The sequence below is a fragment of the Anabrus simplex genome, chromosome 7 (genome assembly GCF_040414725.1).
Source record: "Anabrus simplex isolate iqAnaSimp1 chromosome 7, ASM4041472v1, whole genome shotgun sequence".
Classification (NCBI taxonomy): Eukaryota; Metazoa; Arthropoda; class Insecta; order Orthoptera; family Tettigoniidae; genus Anabrus; species Anabrus simplex.
The window spans coordinates 284156650-284173568 of NC_090271.1; positions in this window are offsets into that span (position 1 = coordinate 284156650).

Genomic DNA, 16919 nt, shown 5'->3' on the forward strand with positions numbered 1-16919 from the left:
TGGTCAAAGACCATGTCTGCTACTGGGAAAGTTGTCAAACCAACACCTGATTTCTGAATCTCTACCTAATCATAATGAAGTCCACATGATACCTTCCAATGTCTCCAGGTCTCGTCCACGTATAAAGCCGTCGTTTGTGGTGTTTGAACCAAGTATTGGCAAGGATTAAATTACGATCAGTGCAGAATTCAACCAGCCGACTTCCTCTTTCGTTTCTTTGTCCCAATCCGAATTCTCCCACTGCATTACCTTCTCTTCCTTGGCTTACCACTGCATTCTAGTCTCCCATCACAATTAGATTCTCGTTACCTTTTACATAATGCATTAAATCTTCTATCTCTTCATATGTTCTTCCGATTTCCTCATCATCCGCTGAGCTAGTAGGCATATAGACTATTGTGGTGGGCATTGGTTTGGTGTCTATCTTGACGCAAATAATTCTTTCACTATGCTGGTCGTAGTAGCTTACCCGCTGCCCTATTTTCTTATTCACTACTAAACCAACTCCTGCATTTCCTCTGTTTGATTCTGTGTTGATAATTCGGTAGTCGCCTGACCAAAAATCCTGTTCTTCCTGCCAACGTACTTCACTTATACCAACTAAATCTAACTTTAGTCTATCCATCTCCCGTTTCAGATTATCTAATCCACCACAACGATTCCAACTTCTAACATTCCACGCTCCGACTCGCAGAATGCCAGTATCCATCTTCCTGATGATTGCCCCCTCTCGTGTAGTCCCCACCCAGAGATCCGAATGGGGGACTAGTTTACCTCCGGGATATTTTACCCGGGAGGAAGCCATCATCAGTACATCATTCATACAGAGAGAGCTGCATGTCCTCGGGAGTTAGTTACGGCCGTAATTTACTGTTGCTTTCAGCCGTGGAGCAGTATCAATACAGCTAAGCCATGTTGAGTATTATTACATGGCCATATCAGTCAATCATCTAGACTGCCGCCCTTGCAACTTCCAAAAGGCCGCTACCCCCCTTTCGATGAATCATTCGTTAGTCTGGTCTCTCAACACATACCCATCCGATATGGTTGCACCTGCGGCTCGGCTATCTGCTTCATTGAGACACGCAAGCCTCCCCACCGCGGCAAGGTCACATGGTTTGCAGGGGAGGTCGAATATCCTATGAGTTCAAAAACATCGAATTAATAATAACAATACTATTATTATTATTATTAATATTAATAATATTTATATCAGGATAAAATTTTTATATGTTAAAACGTTTATTTAACAGTAATGTCGAGTAAGATTTGCGTTTGTTTCGAAATCCAGTAGGTCTGATAAAGTTATATTTATTCGTGGGAAGTTAATTTTTGTTACACCGTGCATTTTGTGATATAGGAAATCACGGTATGTTATTTTGTCCTTGAGGTCCGAAAGATGTAATGGAATGAATGAAATGCTTCTTATAAAATTGTTCGTCATGGGAGTATCGAGTTTTGAAGGTTTTAGGAGAGGAAGAAATGGATTGTGTCGGAATGAAATTTTAACCCTAGACCGTTCGCGCCAGTTTCTGTCATACTACCGAGCGCGCTGTTGACTTTGTCAACCAGTTACGTTTTCAGTCGTTTACAGGCTTCCAATCGCATAAACATTTTATTTAATAGCGTTTTACCTTTTGTTTCAATATAATTCCTCAAATAAAATCAAAAACTTGTATTAGTGATGAATATGAATGTACTTAAAATGAATAATCATGAACACGAGAACTAATTCTGATAGGGATATGAATACTGCGCCTATTTAAAGTGAGTTAAGCAGTAGATACATAATTAAATTAAAATAATGGTCATATTTTAATATTTGCACAATTATACAATGAATTGATCAAATGTAATTGCAAAAGAATGACTGGATGAAAAATGAACTTTGTTGTCATGTACAAGAAATCTTTCACACTTTATCCCCCGAACAATACCATAATTTCAATGCGGTTCGAAAATTTAGAATGGCGTTCACGGCTGTAATTCACTTCCTTCCGCTTCCTAGAAATGTACAAATTAGTCCAGTATAATAGTTCATCGACCATCTCAGCGTTTATCAACCGCATGAAACAGTCAATTTCTGTTGATACCTTCCTCGCCTCCCCGTTCGGTCCTGGCAGTGTTTTTACAATATTCCTTGCTTTTTACCCTCGAATTAAGTGTTGAAGTGTCCGTCATGGACCACATTGTTCCTCCATCTCCCCCGAAGATAAATTCCCTTTCGTTATCGTTTTCATAGATCTCACGTTCCGAATCGTCCTCCCTCTCCGTATCACTGTTATGATCCTGATCCGATACTTTTATAACTTCCTCATCCCCATCCGAAAAATCCGAGGCAGAGTCCTCTATATCGTCGGGCAACTGGCTCAAAATGTTAGATATTATTTATTTATTTATTTATTTATTTATTTATTTATTTATTGACTTTAGCAGTGGCGAAGTTAGTGCTCGTGGCCTTCTCTTACTCTTAACCACATACTTGATGTACAGATAATACATATATAAAAGAAATGTACTATTCAATCATAAAATCAAAGATAATCTAAAAATTACAGATTTGGACAATATATAATGAAGAATGAAAGCAGAGTTCAACAAATAAAATCGAATAAAATTCGGAGCGTATTGATAATGAGAGAGAGACAAAGTCATAATGAAAAAGTAAGATACAAACTGAAAAAGTAAGCAATTAATAAAGAGAACACACTAAGTAATAAAGTAAATGGAAATATAAGTATGGCAATAAAATTGATCTATGTACAGGAGTAAGAAGCTAAATATTATGTACATTACACTATAATAATAATAATAATAATAATAATAATAATAATAATAATAATAATAATAATAATAATAATATGTCTTCATTATTGACAAAACAAGACCTAAAATAGAAATATACTACGTGTAATTACGCCTTACTTTGCTTAATTACCCGAAAAGTACAGAGGAAAGGAAATTTTAAAGAAATTAATTTTACTTACATGACCAGGCGCGCGGTTGACTTTGTCAACCAGTTTCGGGTTCCGAGTGTTCGCTCGAAATAATTACGCACGTATCGCTTCCACCGTTGTCGAAACTCGACTGAACTGAAGGTCAAGCGTGAGAGCAAATGTATTGGTCGCGAGGTGGTGAAAGACTGACAGTTCTAGGAATTACGGCGTAAAATAGAGCGCTGTTTGACAAAAACAACTAGCGCGCCCGGTCGAGGGTTAAGAGAATAGTAGTGTAGACGTTGAAGGCATAGGAAGCCTGTATTTCATGAGTAATGCCGCCGTGATCATAGGCGATGGAGAAGAATTTTTGAGACAGGCTATATTTGTCGATGGAGAAGAATTTTTGAGACAGGCTGTATATTAAATGATGCCTATTACGATTTCAAGTCACGAACTCCCCGTGATAAACAATTTCTGTAGAAGATTGTAGCTCTTGGCAGTTAAGTCCAAATGACGATTTATGTGAAATCAGCATAGTACATGTTATAGTAAGCGACCTCTCGAACAGAAGGGCATCCTGAAACACGGTTTGTGTTATTTAATTGTTGTAACAAATTTCCATTCAGTATATATGTTTTATTACGAGGTGAACTTATCATTAAATCGGAAACATTGTGGGATGATATATTGAAGGTTATTAAAGTGATAGTTTGGCTGTGTAGATTCAATGAATTTCGCTTCACTGGATAATTCGTGGATAGAGATGTTTGGAACAGAGAGATGATAGGCGATTTTGGACCTCACACTAGAATTACATTGTGGATTTCTTGTGATGGTGATGATTACTGTTTTGGCGATATTCTTGTCAAGTTAAACGAGTGCTGAATTTTATTATTATTTTTCCAAATGTCACTGCGTGTGTTCAGATCGTGTTTGAGTCGTGGATTGAGTAGCCGCGCGTTATTAAATTTTCATTTCACGTTTTATTGACAAGCAGGGACTTAGTTGCATTTCCAGACTTGCGTTCATTCTATGGCAAGCTTTGTTTCATTGTGTTCGAGTTTCGATAAGGTTTCAAGCTAAATATCAGCGATTATGTTTGAAGTTGCCGGCCCCGTGGTGTAGGGGTAGCGTGCCTGCCTCTTACCCAGAGGCCCCGGGTTCGATTCCCGGCCAGGTCAGGGATTTTTACCTGGACCTGAGGGCTGGTTCGAGGTCCACTCAGCCTACGTGATTAGAATTGAGGAGCTATCTGACGGTGAGACAGCGGCCCCGGTCTAGAAAGCCAAGAATAACGGCCGAGAGGATTCGTCGTGCTGACCACACGACACCTCATAACCTGCAGGCCTTCGGGCTGAGCAGCGGTCGCTTGGTGGGCCAAGGCCCTTCAAGGGCTGTAGTGCCATGGGGTTTGGTTTTTTTATGTTTGAAGTTACGATTTCGCCTGATATTGTAGAGGATGAGTAGACATCCCAGTTTCCGCTCGACGATAGATTTAGGACGTTGCGCGTATCATAAGAGTATACGGATGAGTAGACATTCCCGTTTACGCTAAACGATAGATTTAGGATGCTGCGTGTGCATATAGATGTTATTGTTAGGGTGTGTTGTCACTATGTAGGCTCGACGACAGGATTAGGGTGTCGTCTGTATATAGTCAAGTCTTAGGTTAGGTGTTTTGCGAAGTGACTTCAACGATGTTAGTGTCTGCCGTAGTGTATGTAATACGAAGAGTGTTAGCAAAGTAAAATTGAGGCCATGTTTCGGCACAATCCTTACCAGGTAGAAGGTGTTTACGTAAGAGCATGGAACCACTGGTGGCCTAAACGTGAGGATTTTCCAGCATGTGTACTGAGGTAATGGAGATTGATTATTACCGCTGTATGACACGCACGTTCGGGTTCATTGAACTTAAGTATTTTTAATTTTATTTCTTGACTTAATTATCTTATCGTTCAGATGCCCGATATGCTTTGATAGTACGCGTGTGTTGACACTTAGCTTATTTATGTAGGGCTTGCCCTAAGAATGTGGTTTTGATTCGTCAGCTCTTAATATATTTCATTTTCAATTTTCGTTCTTTCATTTTATAGAAGGTGAGACTTTGAACTTGTAGTGATTTTATTGGGACAAGCATAGGTAGACGGATTTGTAATGGTAGTCATAATTGTGGGAATGGAAAGAGTTCCTTTATGATTTCCTTTGGTACTTTTGTATTTTATTTTATCGTGTGGACTTGTAAGTTTATTAAACATAACATAACCGTTTATAACCTGAAAGTTTGTTTTGTAAGAATATTTTCATGTGATTTACCACTTTTCTTTTAACTTCATTGTTTAGCATTTCTTCTAAATGCATGATGAATAAGTGTTTCCTGCATTTCGAAGTTTTGTTCCTTCAGAACAACGTAACGTAAGATCCTCTCGGATCGAGTTGTTGTTGGTTCCTTTTGAACAGCTGTTTGGGTGATGCATGTATCAGCATCGGGATTATTCCGTATCTTAAGGGTGTCACGAGATGACAATACATGGTGGAATTTAATTTTTAATTACGACTGTTGCTGTTAACTTGTAGTGGACACCATGCTTTCTGGTAATATTGAGCAACCTATCCAAAGCAACTGATAGTCAATTTGGTTCGCTTAAGGGTCCATTCGACGGGTGTTCCCATATCCGAGAAGGTATTAGACTGGTGGATAACCTTAATTAAATGTAAATCTGAAATTCTACTTGTTGAAAGTCAGATTTTCCACGGATTGTGTGGATTAATTATCAGTTATCATTTGGATCAAAAGGTGTCTCATTTTCAGGTTTTATTTTCGTTTTCCTAATTTTCACTGCCCATTTTGTGATATTGTTCACTTTCCTTTGAAGAAAGTTCTTCGATAAATATAAAAGATAACATTCACCCATTGCAATGTGACTGCGTTTAAATGTTAAATAATTTTTAAAAATTCTGATGAATGATTTTATAAACATAATTTTTGCATTTGATAATTTAATAAAATTTAGTAAGCGCATATTTTCTCCTCATTTCAAGTAGTTAGGCTCTCTTCTGAACCCCATCGTTTGGTCATGATCGTGACCGAAATATACCCGCTACTATCCCAAGATCTAAGAGTCCGATATTGCTCTATTGCAGCAGCTGTGGCCGACCAACTATGGAATGGTAAATTCAAGGGTTCACTGGCATTGGTTCCACTTACTGTACTTATGATAAGTTCCTCCCTGTCGTCCTTCCTGATTGACTTTTCTCAGTCACCCTCGTTCTCTTCTGGCACCGACGGTATTTAGTTAGAGGGTGCGCAGCAGGTTTTCGTTTTCACCCACTTGGTAGCGTTTCCATTCCGTTCGCTGATCCCTTCACTCTTCGAAGGATCGGCTATTCTTCACTTTTCCTTCACTTTACATAGAGAGGAAGCTTTTGAGACATCAACCCGGTTACCGAGCATGTGGACGCGTGGTTTGGGCCACGTAGCTATCAGCTTGCATTCGGGAGATAGTGGGTTCGAATCCACCTGTCCGTGGCCCTGAGAATGATTTATTGTGGTTTCCCATTTTCACCCCAGGCTTATGCTGGGTTGTACTTTGATTAATACCACGGTCGCTTCCTTCCCACGCCTAGTCCTTTCCTCTTCCATCGTCGCCATACGACCTGATCAGTGTCGGTGCGACGGATAGTAGATTGTATCATCAACCTGGAGATGACTGTTTATCCATATGGTATCGGCAAAAGATATTTTGTTATAGGCCCCGCAAAGTCCACTGCAGTGTAATGAGACGTAATAAGCGAGCTCATAAGTGAAACTTTTTTCTCATTATATTCCTCACTGAACCGGAAAGTGCTGTTTCAGTACAATTGTTTCCATGCGTAAGACTTTGCACACCATTCAGTTGCACCGAATGTTCTGGTTCACTACTAAGTATTCCCCATACTACAGCAGCTTCTATACTATCCCAGCCACGAAGACTTCATGGAAGCTCTACTTAGCTCGGGCGTGTACCAAAAATAATGAAAAAAATATGCAAATTTCTCCGCTACATAGAAAGCATAGAATCATGGACATAATTCTGAGCTCAGAAGAAGAGAGAGGGTGAATAAATTCAGTGACATGTTCCACTCTTAGTAGCCTCTTACGACATGTAAGGGTACAGATAATGCTTCCTTTCACGCCACCCACAGTTAAGATAAAGATTTCCGATAAATCGAAAGAAATATGCAGCATCACGATCTACGTCCAGCAATATGGCAGCTGATCCCATGCCATGTCACAGGATAGCCCCACCTATAAAGGTCTATGTCCAACTAAATTGTCGCTGATGTAGCACACAATTTTATGGCCGTAAATATTCGTCAGGGAATGTATTAAATTCTGCTGCCTTCGGTGACGTTGCCTAGGGTTTCGCTGTGACTTCGACGAAACGCCAGTCAAAGACAATGGAAACACGTTTAAAACACAGCGTCATTTGTACCTACTATATGAAGAAGGCAGAGAGATGATGACGAACACTGATTGCCTCGTTACCGCAGTGACGGTTTCCTGTCCACGCAATTGTATGTGGTCATATGATAGATTCTCAGCCCAAAAGCATGTCCATGTTAAAATCAAGAAATGGACGAAGACCAGTAAATTTATTGCAGGTAACTAATATAATTTAGTCTATTTTTCAATTGTATTTTGGTGAGGGTCTTTGCCTGAATATGCAAAATAACACGGTTGTCAAACGGGAGGGAAGCAGATCGGTTTCTTCAGGAAAAGTCCTATCCCCCCGTGATATGTACAATTCATTAAGAGCATTAAGGTCCAACATGACTGTTAGTCAGACAGGAGTGAATGATTTTACCACTGCTTTCCTTACTGATCCTTTCTATACTGTTATTATTCAAGTGTTAGGTGAAGGAAACCTTGGCCATATTGTGTAACTTCCTTGACTGGGCACTTTGCAATTCATAAGTTATTGGACAGCTTCTCACTTGAACACAATGGGTTGATTAATCCTTTGCTGGTTACTTAGCCAAATTCTTGCTTTCTCTTTCCTCATTTCATCTGGGTTCGAGTGTCCTCGTACTGAGGCGCCACGTTGCTCGATTTTCACTTGCCACTGGTGGTACGGGGATCCTTCTGATTTCCTTGTGTTTAGATAGATGCCCATAAATATTCTCAAGGGGATGATGTATATAATTCTGCTGCCTTCGCTCACGTTACACAGTGTAACCGCAGATTTAATAATTTTAGGTTCCCTTCATGTGTCAAAATCTGCAGGAGCCTAACGTGTCGAAAGAAAAATAAATAAATAAATAAATAAATAAATAAATAAATAAATAAATAAATAAATAAATAAATAAATAAATAAATAAATAAATAAATAAATCTAAGCAGCAGAGTGTCTATATTTAACTAAGAAGACCCCACTAAGAGCCATCGAGGTACAAGAAAGAAAGTTCCTCAGACGGATAGTGGGACCAAGAATTTTACCAGATGGAAGCCGATGGTATCAACCAAATTGTGAGCTATATAAAAACCAAGAAAATCTCATAGATGCCATTAGAAGAAGGCGACTGTATTTTTACGGACACCTATCCAGAATGGATTCAAATAGGTTATCCCATAGGATCTTCAAGGCTGCTAACAAGGGCAAAGCTACTGGATTCGTGTGGATGGAGCAAGTGGAGAAGGACCTTCCGGAACTCCATATACACTGACTGACAGAGCAAATGCAACGCCAAGAAGGAGTGGTCAGAACTTTATGCCAATTGCAGGGTAGACTGACGTCACTGAGGTATGCTCATGATGTGAAATGCGCCGCTGTGCTGCGCACGTAGCGAACGATAAATGGGACACGGCGTTGGCGAATGGCCCACTTCGTACCGTGATTTCTCAGCCGACAGTCATTGTAGAACGTGTTGTCGTGTGCCACAGGACACGTGTATAGCTAAGAATGCCAGGCCGCCGTCAACGGAGGCATTTCCAGCAGACAGACGACTTTACGAGGGGTATGGTGATCGGGCTGAGAAGGGCAGGTTGGTCGCTTCGTCAAATCGCAGCCGATACCCATAGGGATGTGTCCACGGTGCAGCGCCTGTGGCGAAGATGGTTGGCGTAGGGACATGTGGCACGTGCGAGGGGTCCAGGCGCAGCCCGAGTGACGTCAGCATGCGAGGATCGACGCATCCGCCGCCAAGCGGTGGCAGCCCCGCACGCCACGTCAACCGCCATTCTTCAGCATGTGCTAGACACCCTGGCTGTTCCAATATCGACCAGAACAATTTCCCGTCGATTGGTTGAAGGAGGCTTGCACTCCCGGCGTGCGCTCAGAAGACTACCATTGACTCCACAGCATAGACGTGCACGCCTGGCATGGTGCCGGGCTAGAGCGACTTGGATGAGGGAATGGCGGAACGTCGTGTTCTCCGATGAGTCACGCTTCTGTTCTGTCAGTGATAGTCACCGCAGACGAGTGTGGCGTCGGCGTGGAGAAAGGTCAAATCCGGCAGTAACTGTGGAGCGCCCTACCGCTAGACAACGCGGCATCATGGTTTGGGGCGCTATTGCGTATGATTCCACGTCACCTCTAGTGCGTATTCAAGGCACGTTAAATGCCCACCGCTACGTGCAGCATGTGCTGTGGCCGGTGGCACTCCTGTACCTTCAGGGGCTGCCCAATGCTCTGTTTCAGCAGGATAATGCCCGCCCACACACTGCTCGCATCTCCCAACAGGCTCTACGAGGTGTACAGATGCTTCCGTGGCCAGCGTACTCTCCGGATCTCTCACCAATCGAACACGTGTGGGATCTCATTGGACGCCGTTTGAAAACTCTGCCCCAGCCTCGTACGGACCACCAACTGTGGCAAAAGGTTGACAGAGAATGGAGAACCATCCCTCAGGACACCATCCGCACTCTTATTGACTCTGTACCTCGACGTGTTTCTGAGTGCATCGCCGCTCGCGGTGGTCCTACATCCTACGGAGTCGATGCCGTGCGCATTGTGTAACCTGCATATCGGTTTGAAATAAACATCAATTATTCTTCCGTGCCGACTCTGTTTTTTCCCCAACTTTCATCCCTTTCGAACCACTTCTCCTTGGTGTTGCATTTGCACTGTCAGTCAGTGTAAATCAAAACGACATAGCTGATCGGAGTAACTATCATACAACTCTTAAAACTAAATCCTTTGTAACATCCCTCATAGAAGTTACCCCCAGACCAAAGGACGAGACCAGGAAATGGTCTGAGGAACATAAGATTCAATTTAGCCGGAAAATGAAGGACTACTGGGCCGTCAGGAAAGCTCGAGGTACCAACAAGAAAACAGCTGCCAAACCAACCGCTAAGAACACCAATTGTCGCAAACAACGACGATGACATCAAGAAACAGCTAAAACACAAGCACCGTGGTCCATAGATGGCCCTAACGAAATAAATAAATAAATAAATAAAGAAATAAATAAATAAATATGATTATGAAAGAGAAATCATCATAAAATCTCTTTCATTTATATACTTGCTGTTGTCACTGAATTGAAATATAATGTGTGATTAATGCAGGTTGTATAGTTTTTTCGTGTAATTAACGTAGTCAAATTAAAATAGAGGAACTATATTTATGCAAAAGCGCTTCATATCTACTACGTACACAACTAGGTAATAGCAATCACCCCGTATTCTTTCTTGAAACTTGAGTCACGAAATCTGATATTGGCTGTGATGCTGTCTACGTCAGAAAGAGTAAGATTTAGGTTTAGCTTACGGTATGATGACATGAGCAGTACGGAAGAATGGGAAGTAATAGACACGTGTGTATTGAATTGAGAGGTTTTGACAGGGAGTACGGATACCAAAATTATTTCAGCCTTGTGAATCCCTGGATGCTGGCCCCGCGGTGTAGGGGTTGAGTGTCTGCCTCTTACACGAAGGGCCCGGATTCGATTCCCGACGAGGTCAGGATTTTTTACCTGGATTTGAGAGCTGTTTCGAGCTCCGCTCTTTCTACGTGATTACAATTGAGGAGATATCTGACGATGAGATAGCAGCCCCGGTCTAGAAAGCCAAGGATAACAGATGATAGGATTCATCGGGCTGACCACACGATACCTCGTAATCTGCACGCCTTCGGGCTGAGCAGTGGTTGCTTGATAGGCCAGGGCCCTTCTGGGCTGTTGCACCATGGATTTTGGTTTAGGGATCCCTGGATGTTGTGACGGAGTTGTAAATATCGGCAATTTATTTCCTGTCATAAGTGTGTGCTAGAATGCGAGAGGGAACTAACCCACATATTGTAAAAAATTAATTATTGACATATTTGAATATTACTATTATATATATATAATCCCAAAATGTATGAATAATTATTATCCATTTTACTCTCCCACTGTACCAAAGAAATATTTTGGAATATCTCTGAATAGCAATCTTGGAGTGGGAGAGGGAGCTAAGCCACGTGGTAACATTACGTCAGCTAGTGGTAACCAATAGCACACGCGCTTGCTGTCACATGTTTTGGTGTTAGCTGACGGTGACAGATGGCTGCTTAGAGTCGGTGTTATTTAAATCCCAGACCCTATTAGTAAGCCTTAAATTTAACACGAAATTCATTTTGAAGTAAATCTGAACCTAACCCCATTTTAAAACGAGTAATTGATGAACATTAGACTATTGTAATAATAACCGATTTTCTAAATTTTAATTTTTGGATTTGGCGATTTAGAGCTGAGTTTTTCAGATAATTAATTCGTATTAGAAGACGATTTTAATATTCCTATACATTTTGGACTATAAATAATTATAATACCTGCAGTTGGCACCCTAATGTGTGAAACACTGTGGGTCTACATTGTCTACGATCAGTACCACTATGTGAGCAACACCATGAGAATACGTAGTCTGTGATTAGTGCCACTATGTGAGGAACGCCATAGATCTAGCAGACGCCCGTGATTTGTCCCACTATGTGAGAAACCCCATGGGTCTGCGTTGCTTGCGAGCAGTATCCGTGTGTGATGAACACCAGTGGGTCTGTGTTATGTGTGAGTGGTGTCATTATGTGTAACATACCATGGGTCCACATTCCCTATGAATAGTACCATCGTGTGAGGAACACCGTGAGTCTTCGTTCGCTGTGAGTGGTACCGCTATAGGAGGAATACTATGGTTCTGCTTTAGCAGTGATTATTACCATTATGGGGGGCAGGTGACCTGGATTTTGTACCCCTTTGATCAACAAGCATCATCTTAGAAAGTAAAGGATTGTGAATCGGATCCACTGATTGTTTTGGATTCATTGTAATTTTTTCATCATCATTCATTTTAGATTCTAGTTAGTGGATACATTTTGAAGTATTAATTTTTGTTTAATTTCGTTGCATTTCGCACTATTAGAGACCGATGACCTATCTGTTAGGTCTGTTTAAACAACAATCATCATCATCAGCATCATCATCATCGCTCACGTAAATGATCAGCTGCAAAAACTCATCGACTGGCTGTCATATGCCTTTAGAGAGTTTGATCCTAATGTCAGTCTGCAAAGAGGTAATATTATGCTGCAGGGCACCTATTGCTAGGAATGAATAACGGAGTATGGCCTGCAACGCGTCATTGTCTTCAGTATATACGCGCCTCTCAGCCGTAGAAGATTTAAATAGCTGGGTGATCTGAGAAGCATGAAATTTGAGTGAATATCACAGGCTTTACTGTATGGTGAGTTCTGTGAGGGTGAGGTCAATTGGAAGACCGCACCTTCGCTGCAAGGACGTATGAAAAGAAGACTTGTTTCAGACTGACATTAATCCTGGCACAGATGAACAGGAGAGAGCTGGATGTGCCTTCGTTGTTCACGAAAACGATTCTGAGGTGTTCTCATCCCAGTACAAACTCTCTTCCACATGCTCTATTTTCCAGGCTGAACTGTGGGCGATTAAGTCTGCGATCGAATGGTGGAAATCTAACAATAAGAAATCTCGGTTATAAAGTGATTCGCAAGCTGCGCTGAATGCGATAAATAATAAATATAATCTGAATCCAATAGATGTAGCTATTAGAACCACAGCTCAACAAAGTCTGCACAACTGTTTTGATTGGATTCACAGTCATTGTGGTATATCTGGAAACGAGAAAGCTGATCTTCTGGCGAAAGCAGTGGCTACATCTAATTTGGAAATATCTTATGACAAAACGTCACCTAGCTACGCTAAAAAATCATAAAGAAGCACGTATTCCATCAATGGAACAGCATTTGGACTTCTTCCACTAGAGGCCAAGTCACCAGAGAAATATTCTTTCCTGAGGTTTTCAACCGCCTGCAAGGTAACGTGTTGGTGCCAAGCTTTGAAATTACTCAATTTTTGACTGGTCATGGGCAAATTTGGTTATTATTTTCATCGATTCAGAATCAATCGTCCTGATGGCTACATGTGTGTTTGCGGATCCTCACAAACAGTGGACCACCTACTATTTGAGTGTGCTGCATTTGAAAGAAGAAAGCATGACTTGAACTCTCGTTTGAATTATTGCAACATTGCATTATCAAAACCCCTGTATCATTTGTTTACGAAGCCTTGCTGTTAAAAATATATTATTAACTTCATCCACTTCTCTTTCCGTCGATTAGATACATGAATTAATTTTCATTTGTAAAAGTGAATATGTATTTTAACTACAACCCTAGTATACTATGTAAAATAGGGTTCCAAACTGCTTTGGATATTCAAAAATAATAATAATAATAATAATAATAATAATAATAATAATAATAATAATAACAATAATAATAATATTGGCCGCTGGGAGAGTTTTGTTGATGATCGAGGAACCTGCGGGTAAGCTGTGTGCATCAAGAGGATTATTCTGTTGTTGAACTTGGTTGTGTTTTAAACATAATATTCTTAGTGAACCGTGTGTAACACTTTGACTGATCCAAATAAATGAAATTTATTTCCACAAATAATAATAATTAAATATTTTTCTGATAGTAAAATGGAATAAAAAACCGTCATATTTAAATAAATTGCGGATTTAAGAGTTAAGTATTTCTCATTAAGAGGTGTGGAGGAAGAAAATACTTCCGAGATAGTTGCAGTGAGAGTTACTGAGGCTCTTAACTCATTCAGAGAGGCTTTAGAATGAACTTTGAAAGGCATACCATGCTAATCATGCCAATCAATATATACTATTCAAGATGGATATCCTCCTCTCTCCAGTGTATACTCACTCCTGGATGTTTGTGCCCAATTTATTTTTATTTCTTCTCGGTTCCCTTCTCTATAAAAGAGACTTCTGCCACTCTAATATTCAAAATATAATATTCTCCACCCTTCGCCTCATTTTTATCGAATTTCTCTTGAATGGTCCTCTGCAGAAGCTGAATTTCTTCTCGTTTCTATCCGTATAAGCAGCTATTGTTGTTTTTACTGTGGCTAATCGATTTCGAATATTGTTCATCTGCCTGAGGATTTCATGAGTCTTGATTTTGCTCTTCATTGTAATGTATCGCCAGCATCCATACATAGATCAACGTCTCAAAAGCCTCAGTCTCGCTGTCTGTAGAATATTTCCTCATTTACTTATACCATTCTCCACCTATAATCTTTACAGTCTGCCATCGCTTGGTCAACTGTTGTGTACTCTGCACAAATTAGGTCCCAGATTTGAGAGTCCTAGGGTGTTATTGTCCGTCCCAGTTCTTTGCTGATACATTCATGGGGCCGGGAACCTCCAAATTCTTCTGTAATTATTGTTAGTAGGGAATGATTATTTTGTTGTGCTTATCCTTAAAACAACATTCATGGCCACAAACAGGACTCCTTGAGGAATAGGAACTCTTGTTTGTTCAATTAATGTTAGAAAAACCTGGTGCCCGATCCATAAAACGGGAATTACGAAAGCTATCTGCAATATTGACTGTCAATCGTATCTATATCTGTGCAGTACGCTACCAGCCTCATCTCAACGCAGGCGACTTATCAATATATCTCATCGTGAGCTACACTCTATGACGAGCTGTGGTACTCATTACCGATTCTGGCCTCATCGCTGGCTGCAATCACAATGATATTTACGTTCCATTCACGGCTTGTTGGATGACACTCGGTGGTCTCGGAACGCTCGTTAGGTACGACGTGACGAGAATATCTGAGACGGGAGCATCGGTTTTAAAATGTGAACACCCCTTCTGCCGATGACGTATGGGAGGGTTGAAATACGGAGCCGTCCTCGCTTCGTTTTAGAATGTATGACAAGGTAGTTAGTAACTCTTCAGTCTACTTTAAAAGAGTAAGTTCTTGAGATCACTCTGTCTGGTTTGAAACTCTTGCCCTGCAAGCGGTTTGCTCTGATTTTAATGTCTACTCGCTGTGATGAAAGTATTGCCCTCACACACTAGACTCAGACATGTTTTGAATGTAATCAGCGTTGTCGACTACGAAGTACTTAAAGGAAATTTATTTTTCGGACAAAGCCACTATTGTTAGCCAACCAACCAACCAACCAACCAACCAACCAACCAACCAACCAACCAACCAACCAACCAACCAACCAACCAACCAACCAACCAACCAACCAACCAACCAACCAACCAACCAACCAACCAACCAACCAACCAACCAACCAACCAACCAACCAACCAACCAACCAACCAACCAACCAACCAACCAACCAACCAACCAACCAACCAACCAACCAACCAACCAACCAACCAACCAACCAACCAACCAACCAACCAACCAACCAACCAACCAACCAACCAACCAACCAACCAACCAACCAACCAACCAACCAACCAACCAACCAACCAACCAACCAACCAACCAACCAACCAACCAACCAACCAACCAACCAACCAACCAACCAACCAACCAACCAACCAACCAACCAACCAACCAACCAACCAACCAACCAACCAACCAACCAACCAACCAACCAACCAACCAACCAACCAACCAACCAACCAACCAACCAACCAACCAACCAACCAACCAACCAACCAACCAACCAACCAACCAACCAACCAACCAACCAACCAACCAACCAACCAACCAACCAACCAACCAACCAACCAACCAACCAACCAACCAACCAACCAACCAACCAACCAACCAACCAACCAACCAACCAACCAACCAACCAACCAACCAACCAACCAACCAACCAACCAACCAACCAACCAACCAACCAACCAACCAACCAACCAACCAACCAACCAACCAACCAACCAACCAACCAACCAACCAACCAACCAACCAACCAACCAACCAACCAACCAACCAACCAACCAACCAACCAACCAACCAACCAACCAACCAACCAACCAACCAACCAACCAACCAACCAACCAACCAACCAACCAACCAACCAACCAACCAACCAACCAACCAACCAACCAACCAACCAACCAACCAACCAACCAACCAACCAACCAACCAACCAACCAACCAACCAACCAACCAACCAACCAACCAACCAACCAACCAACCAACCAACCAACCAACCAACCAACCAACCAACCAACCAACCAACCAACCAACCAACCAACCAACCAACCAACCAACCAACCAAAGATTCTTTACTCTTGGTTTTACGTCGCTCGGTCTGAGAGATTTCATGGCGGCGATGGAACAGGATAGGCCTAGCACTAGAAAGGAAGCGACCGTGGCCTTAATTAAGGTATATACCCAGTATTAGCCTTGTGTAAAATGGGAAACCACGGAAAATCACCTTCAGGGCTGCGACAGCAGGTTCAAACCCACCGTCTTCCGAATGCAAACTGTTAGCTGCGTGATCCAGACCACTGACACAGCCTCAGCATAAATACGTTAGGCTATCATTTGCTAGGTGAGACTAAACACGAAGCCTTGGAATTTCAAAATTATATTTTACCATAAGTTTTATTCTAATAAGTGACTTTTAACATTTTAAAAATTACGATTATTACTTTACACAGAATTGGCTCTTAAAATTCTTATCTCTGAGCCTCAACGTCTGTA